Source organism: Phalacrocorax aristotelis, chromosome 2 (assembly GCF_949628215.1).
Source record: "Phalacrocorax aristotelis chromosome 2, bGulAri2.1, whole genome shotgun sequence".
NCBI classification, from domain to species: Eukaryota; Metazoa; Chordata; class Aves; order Suliformes; family Phalacrocoracidae; genus Phalacrocorax; species Phalacrocorax aristotelis.
In genome coordinates, this window is record NC_134277.1 from 3,315,337 (window position 1) to 3,328,235 (window position 12,899).

At 51.1% G+C, this 12,899-nt stretch overlaps 1 protein-coding gene across 4 annotated transcripts in view; it reads left to right on the forward strand.

The window, feature by feature from the left end:
• The window catches only part of GJC2 (gap junction protein gamma 2), a 38,926-nt gene that overhangs the window by 18,873 nt on the left and 7,154 nt on the right, over positions 1–12,899 (forward strand). Inside the window, exon 1 of one of the 4 annotated variants that reach the window (XM_075082162.1) lies at positions 9,322–9,718. The exons of the other annotated variants lie outside the window; for them this stretch is intronic. The gene's annotated coding sequence lies outside the window, so the exon portion shown is untranslated. Of the gene's footprint in view, positions 1–9,321; positions 9,719–12,899 lie in introns of those variants that run through there. 4 annotated transcript variants of the gene reach the window in all.

Below are 12,899 nucleotides of genomic sequence, written 5' to 3' on the forward strand. Positions count from 1 at the left end.
GCAGCTGAGATCTCCTGGCTCCTTCCCTCCTGACACCACGTGGGGTGAAGGCAACTGGTTAGCAGGGACCAGCTTGCCCTGTCCTTTGGTAGGAGGGGACAGGCAGCAAGGTTGTGGGGTGTCTGCCTTAGCCCTGTGCAGGAGGCATGATGGGACCCTGGCAAACCCTCAGGCTCACGGTCCCAACCTAGGGACACCATGGATTGGGGAGGTGCTGGTGTAGGGTTTGGTGGTGCTGGTATAGGGTTTGGTGGTGCTGGTGTAGGGTTTGGTGGTGCTGGTGTAGGGTTTGGTGGTGCTGGTGTAGGCTTCGGTGGTGCTGGTGTAGGGTTTGGTGGTGCTGGTGTAGGCTTCGGTGGTGCTGGTGTAGGGTTTGGTGGTGCTGGTGTAGGCTTCGGTGGTGCTGGTATAGGGTTTGGTGGTGCTGGTGTAGGGTTTGGTGGTGCTGGTGTAGGGTTTGGTGGTGCTGGTGTAGGCTTTGGATAACTGGATGCCCAGCACAGCAGACAGGCAGGTGTGTGCTCATGCCAGCACCCCGTTGGATGCCCAAGGGCTCGGATCTCTAGCAGGGCATATCTCAGAGTCAACCTTTGCTTTGAGCATCAGCGTGGACCAGGGTCAGATGGGACTGGCTCTGTTCCCACCTGGGTGCCAGCCTGAGGGTACCTTCTCCACCCCGCTGTCTACCTCTGGAAGGGAAGGAGGGACACTGATTCAACACCCCTGCAGTCTTGCAGGCTTTGGGGATGAAGAGAAGCATAGTCTTCTTGGCACGGGGGGACCCAGTGGCGTCCAGATGTGAGGCATGAGCCGCTGACCTCTCCAGCGTCAGCGGGTGGGGGCCCGCCTATGTAAACACATCCAGGAAGGCTCCGGTCCCTTTCCCACCCCAAGCTCGCCTTAGGATCAGACCGGCCAGCCTTCGCCAATGCTCCTGTCCCATGGGCTCCCAGGAAAGGTACTGTACCGCTCGCCTGGCGCCGGGCACTCCCCTGGGCATTTCTCTCTCATCCTCTGCTTCTCTGCTTGTAAACATAATTTTATAATTATCTCTGTGTATAATTACCTAAGTGGTTATTTAAAAATTTACTGATGATACTGGTGTAACAATAAATCTGAGTGAGCAGAGCAGAAACCTACCCTGGTCATGCTGGGAACCCTGCCAGAAGGATAGGAAAGCACTTGTAGTAATAATGTTTCCTTTTTTTCTTTATTTTCTGTTTTCTAAGAACAGTTGGCAAGAGCATGTCCAATGCATTTGTTTCCTCAGTTATCACGTTCGAGTCTCTCTCTCTTCTCTTTTAACTATGTGTAGATCCTCCCAGTCATGGAAAAATGGGCCATAAAGTCACATCCAAGTGTCTGGTATTTTCGCTTTGGTGTTTGCTTTCTTGTCTTCAATATCTTTATTTAGTTGATGTTGGATTATTTTACTCTGAGGAGGGGTCTGCTGCCCAGGTAGCCAGGGCTGGTCTCAAGAGGACGTTTTAGTGCTTCGGGGTGGCAGGTCTGCAGCTTGGAGTTTATTCAGAGATGGAGCAGGGATGGGTTATTACAGCGGAAGGAAGGGTTTGGCAGCTGCCCCCAGCCCTTTTACCTGTTTGCACAACACCTGTGTCACGGAGTGGCCTCACTGGTACGGCTCTATCTAACCTGACAAGTCTGAGGGTCCTCCAAAGCCAGGATGTTGGGCAATAGATGCTCCAGTGATGAACGTTGGGGTGTTCAGAGAGGTTTGGTGTCTTAGATGCACGTGTCCTGGTTCAGATAAGATTTTAGGTCATCTTACAAGTCCTGCTCCTTGAGCTTCACCTCAGCTCCTGCAACCAGGCCACCTCCTGAGGTGCTGGGTGATGGGTTTAGGAGACCACCCTTATGTTTGTGATAGAGCAGAGAGCAGAGCAAGCCTCAGCACCCTGAGCAGATGCCACACCAAAGCAATAGGACCATAAATCTACTCACGAGCATAGCAGGTCTTCCAAATTACCCACGCATGGTCTTTAACCACGTGGTTGTTTAAAGCAGTAAGGCATGAGTTCTGCCTGGAGGACCGCGTAGGACAGGGCAGTCGCTCAGCGATCATGACATATGGCCGGGGCTGGATGAGGGAGCATCATGTGAAGGTGGGTAGAGCTTGGACCTGGTTCATGTAGCTGGGTTGGATCCTGTGGGTTGGGTTGCTGCACTGATTTGTGGGGTACTTGCTTACTGCAAGCCCCTGTCCTTGTTAGGGTTGAGCCACGGTTCCCCCAACCTGCACTTTGGTTGGCAAATTACAGGTATTTTTGGGGTAATAAAGAAACAAAAATAACTTTGGCCCCAAATCTCATGCTGGGCTTCTCTTGCACTCAAGGGTGAAAGAAACCGCCACCAAATCCCCAGTCCAGAGGCTTCTTCCGTACTGCTCTTATGATCTGGGCAGGTGGCTGTCAGCCCAGGATCGAGCTTGAACCTATAGAGCTGAGTCTCCACTGTGGCAAACGGGACCATGGTTAGTGGTGGGTCACTCTGTGCTTTACTGGGGGCAAAAGCGCCCTTCAGCCAGAGCCAAGGGCAGTGGCAGGGTCTCCTAGGGTTGCTCCAGCCCATATGAACCTGGTCTAAATCCTGGTGGGAGAGTCTGTCCTGAGCTGCTACACGTAATGTGGCTGGTTGAACCAGACCAGCGTTGGTTGTGTAGAGGTTGTCTCGCCTGTTGCAGTGGCCGTTGTACCTCCCTGTGTCTGACAGAAGAGGCGTGTGATGACAGAGTTGACACTAACGTTTTTCTCATTGGCACTGCTGCAAAAAACAGAGTCAAACTCCCAGAGTCGGCAGCCTGCCTGCATGGGTGGAAAGCATTTTCCACAAGAAAATGAAAAACTGTCTGTATTTTCAGGTATTTTCAAGAGGGCTTTGGTGAGGAAAGCTGGAGGAGGTGTTGAGCATGTCCTGCTTTGCTCATGTGGATCCACAGAGGACACAACCTCTCCGTCTTTGCTTTGGGGTGTTGCTGTCTTTACCCTCAAGCTGTGTCCAAGACATTCATCCCCATGCAGAGTCGCCGGCTGCTCCCATTCCCGTCCCTCTCCCCCACTGACACTGTGCGCATGGTTTTCACGCAGCTGAAAAGCAGGGAAACCATTCCTCTCGTCCGCTCGGTGTGAGCCATGGACCTCACCCAGCAGCTCTTGAATCAGGCCCAAAAGCTGTGGCTGAGCTTCCTACCTCTGTTCCTGCTCCCTTTGCTCCTGCCTCCTTTTCCTGGGGTTCTTCCAAGCTCCCTCCTAACACACCACCTCTGCCCATCCACAGGTGTTAGGGAAAAAGGGAAAAAAAACCCAAACAAAACACCTTTCTGGAGCAGCCAAAAATGTGCCTGCTTGACTTTTTCCAGCATTCCCTAATCTTTCCCATGCACCCTGGCCTTTTTCCTCTGCCCCTGCCTGCGTTAGCGCACCCCTGCTCGGTGAACTGCAGGTGGAGGAGCGGCCGTGGGGGCAACGGCGGGAGGAGGCGATGTGCCGTGAACTTTTGCACGGCCGGTTTCACCAGGGAATGGATTTCCTCTGATTTTTATGGATTTTTTTTTTTTTTTTCACTCTTTTGTACAAGTTCGGGAAGGTTTGGAGCAAGTCAAGCCTGGCTTGGCTTCACAGGGATGTGCTGCAGGCCAGCCAGGGCTGGGAACGCCGGCTGGAAAGTTTATTGTTTCCTGTTATGAGAGCTCGGGGAGCCACGATGGGTTTGCAGGAGAGGCGCGGGTAGCACTAACACCAGGTACGACCCCGACGGGTGCGGTTGGAGGTGGCCTTTTATTCCCGTTGCTTCTCCAGCTACTTCAGGAAAGGGAAGCAAATAGAGAAGGGAATAATTGCTCGATCTGACCTCTGACTATTGAGGCAAATGCTTTCTTTGGAGCAGGAACAGACGCAGGGGGGAAAATGGTTCTGCTGAGCCACATCCCTGGGGCTCCCCGCGAGTCTCTTCTTGCCACCTTTCGGTACATCGGCCCGTGTTATCTTGCCGTCCTTGAAAACTTCAGCAGAAAGGTTCCTCTCAAAAAATACGTGGTTTTGTCATCACTGAAATTTATCTCAAGAATGTGTCCATCGCAGTGAAATTTTCAGCTGGGAAGGGCTGGAATAATTCGCTTCTGCTCTCCAGCCTGGGTTTAAACACCTCCTCTGGGCTTTTGTATTTTGGCATTTAAATCTTATTGTTATTTAACTATATAAGATTTATTTTTTTGGTCATTTTCAAAATAAAGTGCTTTTACCTTTCTGCGGTCATCAGTCAGTGATATCCAAAGGAAACATTTTACTGTTTTTCAGCAGAAATATTATTAATTCTGCTAACAGCATTGGCTTGTTGCTCCAATCACAACCCAATGCAAATTTAACAGAAATTCTGTGTTCTGACCTATCTTCTCAGCTAACTGAGGCACAGCTGGGGTCCAAATTTCATGGCAATTCAGAGCCAGAGTTCATGTTTTCAGAGTGCATGAAAGAAAGCAGTCGTCACCTCATTTTCAAACATCCTTATGTTATGCAGCCAAAATCCCCATGGGCTTTGGAAAAACGTATGAGTTTGGTCCTTGCAAGAGCCAGAGACCAACTGCAATGTCCTGATCCAGACCGAAATCTTCTTGGGTTCATCCAACAAGCAGAGCTGGATGCAGAAGAAAAATGAACCTGATGATGAATAGGTAGAGGCCCCGGCTCTATGTCGTTCAAATGGCACATCTGTGCTAGGGTTATCATCACTGCTGTCCTGAAAAGTCCACACAGAGATTTGCGGTGAAGCAGATTTTAGCAACAAACACTGGCACAGCTTTTTCTGATGCCTATAAATGTATTTTTTTAAGAGAGTCGAGGTTTTGGCAGAGTTCTTACGATGCAAACCCTGATTAGTCCCAAATCTTGGAGAATGCCCAAAGCTCTGGGTGAAGGAGGGGAGTTTGCACAGCTGAGATTTTTTTTTTCCTTGGGTTAAGCTAGGGAGCACGGTGGGGCCGAAAGGGAGCCCAGGGGTCCTTGGCTGGGGTGGTTGAGTTGAGCAGCGCTGCGGCCATTCCCAACTGCTCCCTCCCATCTCTGCATCGCAGCTCCTGAACGGGTCTCTGGGACATCCACAGTTGGCCTTGATACCATCAGCCATAAATAGTGGTGTTGGTTCAGTTACTGGTTCATGAGCAAACGGGCTGTCTCTGTGGCTGGGAACAGTGCAGACGCGGCACTTCAGGGCATGGTTTAGGAGACATGGCACTGTTGGGTTAATGGTTGGACCTGATGATCCTAGAGGTCTTTTCCAACATTAATGTTTCCATGATCCTATGATTCTATGATAAGCCATGATCCTTCCACCTATAAACCCATGTCCTGTTCCAGTACGTTGCTTCTGCCCTTGCTGGAAGGGACCGGCCTGTTCCAAAACACCTTAACACAAAAGAAACGGCGTTCTGTCCCAGCAGATGTCCCCAGCCCGCTAGCACGTCACTGGGGCAATGACAAAACTTGGGTCCTTGGGTTGCTGAAGGCTCTGAAGACTCCAGGCATGAAAAAGGAGCTCTGATGGGTGCTGATGGCCTCCTTCCCATCAAGAAATGGAAGGCAGCCTTGAAGATGCCGCAATGAGATACACATTTGGATCTCTCTGCAGCGCTTGGTTTACCTGGTCCTATTAACCTGGGGACGAGCCAATAGAAATGACAAAGTTGCAACGCTGACTTGAACCAATCTTGTAAAAAATGAGAGCGAATCCTCTTCTAAACCCACCAATCCCCCCCAGACCTACGTGCTCGAGGACCAGCTGCTCTGAAGACAACGAGGATAACGGCAGGATGGGGGGGATCGGAGGGAAGAACGACACATTGAGAAAGGAGGTTGCCACGCCCTGAAGCACATCTTTCCGTCTGGGGAAAAAAAAACCCTCCGTTTAAAGCCATTTCCGGAGCTGTGGTGCTCCGCTAAAGGCACGGGGCTGCAAGCAGCAGTCCAGCCACACCGAAGACAGTAAAGAAATTAAAACCTGACTCTCCTTCTCTGTAGCTGCAATGTTTTAATGTGCCACTTTCACTTGCAAAGATAAGACCCCAGCGTGCCTTTCAGTGACTCTGTCGTTCACTGGCAAAGCTGTAACCGCCCCCAGATCACATTTTTCCTCTAACTGCCATGAAGCTACTGAATAATAAGAATAACAATAAAATTCAGTAGCTCTGCAGTGGACTTTAAGATTGTGCAAAAGGGGGAGAATATTTCCCAAGTTGAATGTTTCTTTTTAGGCAGTGCCTTTGCCTCCCTTTCCACCACAAACCTCTTTCAAAGTGGACGGCACCCACAGCCACTGAGGGTGAAGATGTGTCCTGCATCCCATGTCTGAAAGTCAGAGGAAAAAGGTTAGTGAAGTTAGTCGAAAAAGAAAAGATACAAATTAAAACCGCTGCTTCAGTCTTTGCCCTCATTTGTGGTATTCAAATGTTTTTGCTTCTCAGACGTGAAATGCTGTAGTCTCCTAAGCCCAAATCCAACAATTTCCAATAAGATAAAAACTTGTCAGTCTTAATTTATTTCAGTTTTGAGACATTTTTCTCAAAACAGTGATGTTGCTTCCTGGGTCTTGTTTTAAAAAGCGGGCTTATCAGTTGAGCAAAGGTGCATTTCTTCATTTCATTTTGTTTTAAAATGGATCGAAGGAAAATCCGAAAGGTAAAAATCAGAGAAGAAAACGGACTCTCAGCCCAATACAGTACAGAGCTTCGTAGATTTGCGGCCAGAGTGGATAATTACAGATGCTACTCATCACTGACGTAGCAAGGAGACGTCATACCAGATCTCGTTATCATTAGTGACAGCATTTATTTACTTCAGTAGGACATCTAAGAGATGTATAGATCACTACTCTGAAACACAGAGAGCGCCTGGGTGGAGATGTGCCTTGGAGAGGTGACTCCCAGCAGCAGCCAGAATCGAACAAGGCTTCATCACATCCATTCCCCCTCTGTCTCCACTCTCTCTTTTATTTCCTTTTCTCAATTCCAAGTATTAAATCGAGGACATGGGATGCTGAAGGGGTGGGTTGGGAGTGAAAAGGTGCCCGTACATTAATCTATGGCTAGAAAAGCTCTGCTCTCCAGTGCCTCCCTTGGGAGGAAGGAAACACAAACTATTTACAACTGTGTGCATACTCCTGCCGGTCTCTGTTATTACCCACACAGCAAAGGTTTGGGCTTTCACACACCCTCTTTGGACAGTGAAAACCCAGCTAAAGTGTGCAAGAGAAAATGCACAAGTCTGGCTCTGCCTCCAGCCCTCTGCCTCCTTCCCCGGGCGATGGCTGAGCCCATGGGTCATGGTTTGTTGACGGGAACCACTCGGTCCCCACCAGTGTGATGGCCAGACCTGCTGGGCAGGAGGCTGGAGCAGGAGCAGATGTTGCTTGGCTCGCCTGAAGCACAGATGCCCCGAGAAAACTTCCACCAGATGAGATTGCTGTGTGTATAAATAACCCGCATGGTTAGAAAGCAAAGGGCCTGGAAAGGCTGTCTGACCCATGGGACAGGGACCGTGCTGAGCTGCCTTTTATCTCCAAGTTGCTGCCCGCAGTCCTGCAGAGCCTGGAAGTTGTTCTCAGCTAGTTATTTTTAAATAACTAATAATACTTCTCTGCAGCTCCATCCCGCACTGGCTGGAGCGGGTGGCAATTTCGCCACAGTTCTTTGATGGGAATGAGATCTTGGTGGCCATCCCTCAGGTCTGATGGATCTCACAGGACTTGTCTTTCACAGTCAGATGGTGTGACATGTGCTGGAAGCTGTGGGGTCTCCACTTGTAGGGGACGCACCCAAGGACCACGCGGTGGCCCCGGCGGAGGTAACCATGAGGTGACCCACCGCACTGTCTCCAGACTTGAAGGTCCATGCGGAGGACCGAGGAGGTCACTGCCCCGGCATGCTGGAGGCCAAACCCAACCCCAGGAACACACAGGGGTAATGTGGCCTCGGCTCGCTGTACGTTTTCTCCCCCTCAAAGGGGTCCTGATGGGAGATGTCCAGGGAGGTTGGGGTGTTGCTGGAGGAGATCTCCAGCCCTGGTGCTGTCCTCTGAAACCATCTCCCCATGTCCTTTGACAGTGCAAGCTTTGTTGGGATGCTATGTGCTTAAGTTGAAGCATGCAACTAGGGTTGTGATAATTGAACTTCTTTGGGGGCTTATTCCCCCAAAATGCCTCCCAAGCTCTGGTTTCCCTAGTGCGGCATATTTTCCCCCAAGGTTATGTTCAGCTCTGCACCTAGCTTAGATGATAAGGCTTTTCCACTTGTCTGTCATAGATGGCTACTTCTGAACTGTGAATTAACTTATCACTGTGTGTGAGTAATTAGTTTATAACTTAAAACCTTCAGGAAAGTTACCGCAATGTGCCCAGAAACGCTCGCCCCCCACGGAGACCCCGATAGCTGCAGTGGGGTTGTGTCACGCAGCCGAGCTCTGGTGTCAGCAGAGGCTCACATGCTCCTGGGCTCTCACAGAGAAACGTTCAGCAGCACGGCCGAAGCATTAGCCAGCGTGGAGCAGTGCAGCAGGTGCAGCTGCTTGCAAGAGCATCGGTGTCAGATGCTCCAGCGAGCAGGAATTGCCCCTCCACGTCCCTTCGGGCTCTTTGGGAAACCAGAGGTCTGACAGCAGAGTGACTATCCTTCTTTGTGAGGACCAGGGATGAACATTCCCAATAAGCTATAAGGTTTCAAAAGTCCCTTGATAAAAATGTGCATCTTCCCATGCTTTCTCCCCTCAAAGGTGGGGTCTGATCCTTTTCATGACTTGCTGGCTGATGCGGTCGCTTCCTTCTCCTCCTCGCTGGCCCTTGGGGAGCCTTTAACTGCCTTGACTCTCCATTTCCATCTCAGCAGCTCCCTGGAGCTCTGCTCCTGTTGGGTTGACAATGCCAAAGCTCCCCCCGGTTGGATCAGGGATGAGACGCAATCCTTGGACCATCAGGAGTTTTTCTTCTCCACTTGCCTTCTGCAAAGAAGCCAAAAAGTCTCCGCGGGTGCTCAGAAACCCTTCCCCATCCTTCCTCTGCTCTCTGCTCCCATCCACCAGCTTGCAGAGAGGTGCACCACCTCTTGCAGAGAAAGCCTTGCCTGGGGTGCAGCAAACCAGGAGCTTTGGGGAGGTTTTTCTCACTAGTGAGCCTTGCTTCTATTTTTATTATTTTTTTCCCCCAGCAACCAAGGAACTTTTGCCAAAATGTGTTTTCCACATGTTCCCTATTAGTCATGCTCTGTCTTACAAATCTCTTAGCAGTGCCACTAGCTGATGCTATTAATTTACTTCCAACCAGCTCAAGAGCTCAGCAAAATTCCAGGCAGCGTTCCTAAAACCAGACCCAGCGGCTTGTTTGGATTTAAAACCGATGCCCCTTTCCTCCCCAGTATGTATATATAGCACCTTCCCTCTTTCTCCCAAGGCTTGGCAAGGGAAAGAGGAGCCACGAGCGGCGGTGGGACCGACCGTAGGGGCGTAGGCAGCTCGGGGAGGACCTCCCGGCGGTGGGTGCCCGGCCACCGCAGAGGCGGGGTTTGACACCGCATTAAATACTTCCCTGGAGCTCCGGTTTCCAACTGCTGGGGCATGGCTGGACCGAGGCGGCGGGAGTTTATCTAGGGCAAGGCGGAGGGCTGGCGGCACAGGAATGTCGGTGGAGGAGGGAAAGCTGCCACTAGAAGCACCATGTCTCTGTAAGTAGATTTTTTTTTCCCATTGTTTTCCCAGCAACATAAGCAATGGTGTGGGATCCGTGCAGAAAGGGAGGGCATCCAGCCAGCACTGATATTTTTTTTCTGTTTAATTTTTTTCCCTTCTTCTGCTCATGTTAGATTCAGGTTTTAAAGTTTTCTCAGTTCCAACAGTTGTACCTGCGACTGTGCAGAGAGGTCAGCGGGTTTTGGGAAGTAACCACGATGAGGACGTGGGGCCAGCAGCTCATTCCTGTACCTGGTTACACACGATTGCCACTGGTTTAAGGCACTGGAAATGCTGCTGGCAGGTCGAGAGGCCCGACAACCCCTTTGTAGCTGGTTCAAAATGAAGCTTGTACCCGGCGTGCGTTTCATACGCTGCATGTCAGCTAGTCTGGAGAAAAGGTGTGAAGGTAGGAGCCTGGGAATGAATGGATGTCACAGCCGGAGGGATGGAGGGTCCTCTCACGCGATCACATTGGCGGGTAATTTAGCTACATGAACCACCTAAACTAATCCATCTACCTGCTGCAGATGCACACAGGCTTTCATTTCCCCAGGGAGCTGGACTGTGTAACTTTTCCATTGCACGGAGGAATTAGGTCTGAAGCACACAGAAGGTGCAAAAATCCAATTTTTGTGCTTTGAGAATTGGCATTGTGAGGAGGGCTTTTCCTAGCACCAGCCCATTCATCAGCAAAAGCAATGTGAACAAATCCATCCTTGGTAGCTTGTTTGCCTTCGAATTGATTCCAAAATATAATGGTGTACTAACCCCCCGCAAGCAAGTAAAGGCATTGAAATCTCGTAGTACAGTCTTTCTAGCCAGTGAGTCATAAAAAACACTGGAATTTTAACTGAACTGATTGTAGGAGGGTTTTTTAACTCATTTCCTTCAGCTCCTGCTTGCAAATACGGTGCCAGGAGAGTGGGTGGACATGCAGGAGCGTTAATAACATCAAGGTGTGATCATACACGGAGGCAACAGCGGGGTCCCAGGGGCGCAGAACAGGTCGAGGCTGTTTCCTGCAGGTGTTCCTGCAGATCCAGGTGTGCACAGAGGGCTGAGCCGCAGTGTCCGTGGCAGGACCAACAGCTCAGGCTGCTGGCTGGTAACTGGAGGTGGTCTGCTCAAAGCAACAACCCGCCACTTTGATTATTTTGCAATTTCTTTCCTTCTCCCTGACTCAGGAGGTTTGTGAGTGTTTTGAACCAATGCTATCGGGTGCTCCTTTCCAGAATGTGTTTCCCAGAGGAGACAGTGGGTGCTTTGCAAAGAACCCTGACTAATATCAGAACAAAACTTGACTATTTACTCCAAAATCCATCACTACCTTGGTCAGACCCTCCCTGCCCCAGCAACTCTGCTGTTGGGAGGTGACTCTGAGCTTTGGGAACTGTGTCCTTGAGTAACACTTGCCTGTGTTTTAGAACAAGTTGGGGCTTGCAGCTGATTGGGGATGCAGACGGGAGCGAGGAGGTGGCTGAATGCCCGCATGGGGCCAGCCAAGCTGGGGCCAACGTGTGCTTGATCCAAGCCCCAGCCCTGCCTCAGCCAGACCCGGATGCTCCAGAGATGGATGCACCATGTCCTGCAGTGGGCCATCACTGCACCCAGTGGGGTCTTCCCTTCCCAGCCCCCTGTCAGCTGGAGCTTGGCTGAGTGCCCGGACTGAGCCTGCAAATCATTTAACACCCCATTTTGCCCATATCTGAATGTGGACACAAATCACAGGAAGGGTTAAAGTGTACCCACTGAGTCTAAAGAAGCAAAAAGGCTCTCAGAGGGGATGCTTTCCCATCTCACCCCTGAATAAATCCAATTTACCCAATAAATAAAGAATAGGTCTGTGGCGATTGCTTCCCACGTTGCTCTGCAGCGGCTGAATTGCCCTATCTGCAGCAGCGTTTCTGTACTGACCACTGGGTGCAAGGCATCACTTGTGGGGCAGGAGATGGGGATTCTGGTCCCAGCAGCTTTGAGGGCTGTTGTTCTTTACCAGGTAAGTTGAGGGCAGAGAGTAGAGCTTCCTCACCTCTTCTTCTGGTTTGTTACCCCGCTTACAGTGAGCTATTCCTCTGCTCCCTGCCTCAGTTTCTCCAGCTAGAGGACAAGAATAACACCATCTGCAGAGTGCTCCCACAGTCCCGGTCTGTCGTGTGAAGACTTGGGGGTTTGGGTTCGCAGAGGATTTGTTTGATCTAGAAATAGCAGGGTTAGAAAATTCCATCTGCCTGCTCTCGAGAGCCCTTGACAGCGGAGGAATTTCACTGCATCTCAAGCCTTGGACCACGCTGCTACCTCCCGGGGCAGCACGAAGGCGAGTGCTGTGCAAACCAGTGCTGTTTGGCTCCCGTCCTAAGAAGCAGCGTGAGCAAAATCATATTCCAGAAAGGCTCAATGTGGAGAACAGAGCAAGGCACGTTTCCCTTCTTGCTCCCGCGTGGGGCTGTGCCCATGGCTGCTGCTGGTGGCTGCTCCCACCCTGCGTCTGGCACGGGTGACGGGCTCAAAGCCCAGGCTGTGCCATGGAAACCCTAGGGCATAATTTTCTGTCTCCATATAAAAGTGGTGCAAAGCCAGGTTAAGACCAGGCTCATGTCTCATGGCATCATTTTCCCTCCTGGATATCTACCTCCACCCAGCCATGCTCAGCCAGCATGGAGGGGTAGGTTTTGTGTCCGTACTCTTTTAACATATGGACAACAGCTCCTTTCTCTTCCTCTGCATGATCGTGAAGGACCGCAGGGGAGCAGCCTGTGGCGGGGCAGCTACTGCCGAGCCGTAACACACCGCTGCCATGTGCTACCCTGCGACAGCTCACTTCTGTCCATGCTTACGTGCTTGGCTCCGACGTCCGCCACCTCTCCTTCTGGGTGCAGCGGTAGGCGTCAGTTCACGGGCGGGACTGGGTTGGCAGACGGCTGATTTACTGCCTGCCATCAGGTGTCTGCCTGCAAACACGTTGGGTAAACTCCGTGATGATTCAGAGGGATGCAGGGGAGCGGAAAGGATGATCCCATCCTCTGCTACTCCGTAGCGAGAGCCCCCCGCTGTCCCCCACCACAGTGTTCTTTGGGCCTGGGTGCTTTCCCTATCGCTCTCATCTCCAGGTATCTGTCAGGGCCGCTGCCAGTCAAGCAGTAAAATTGCTGCCTGCCTTTAATGATGCCCGGGGTC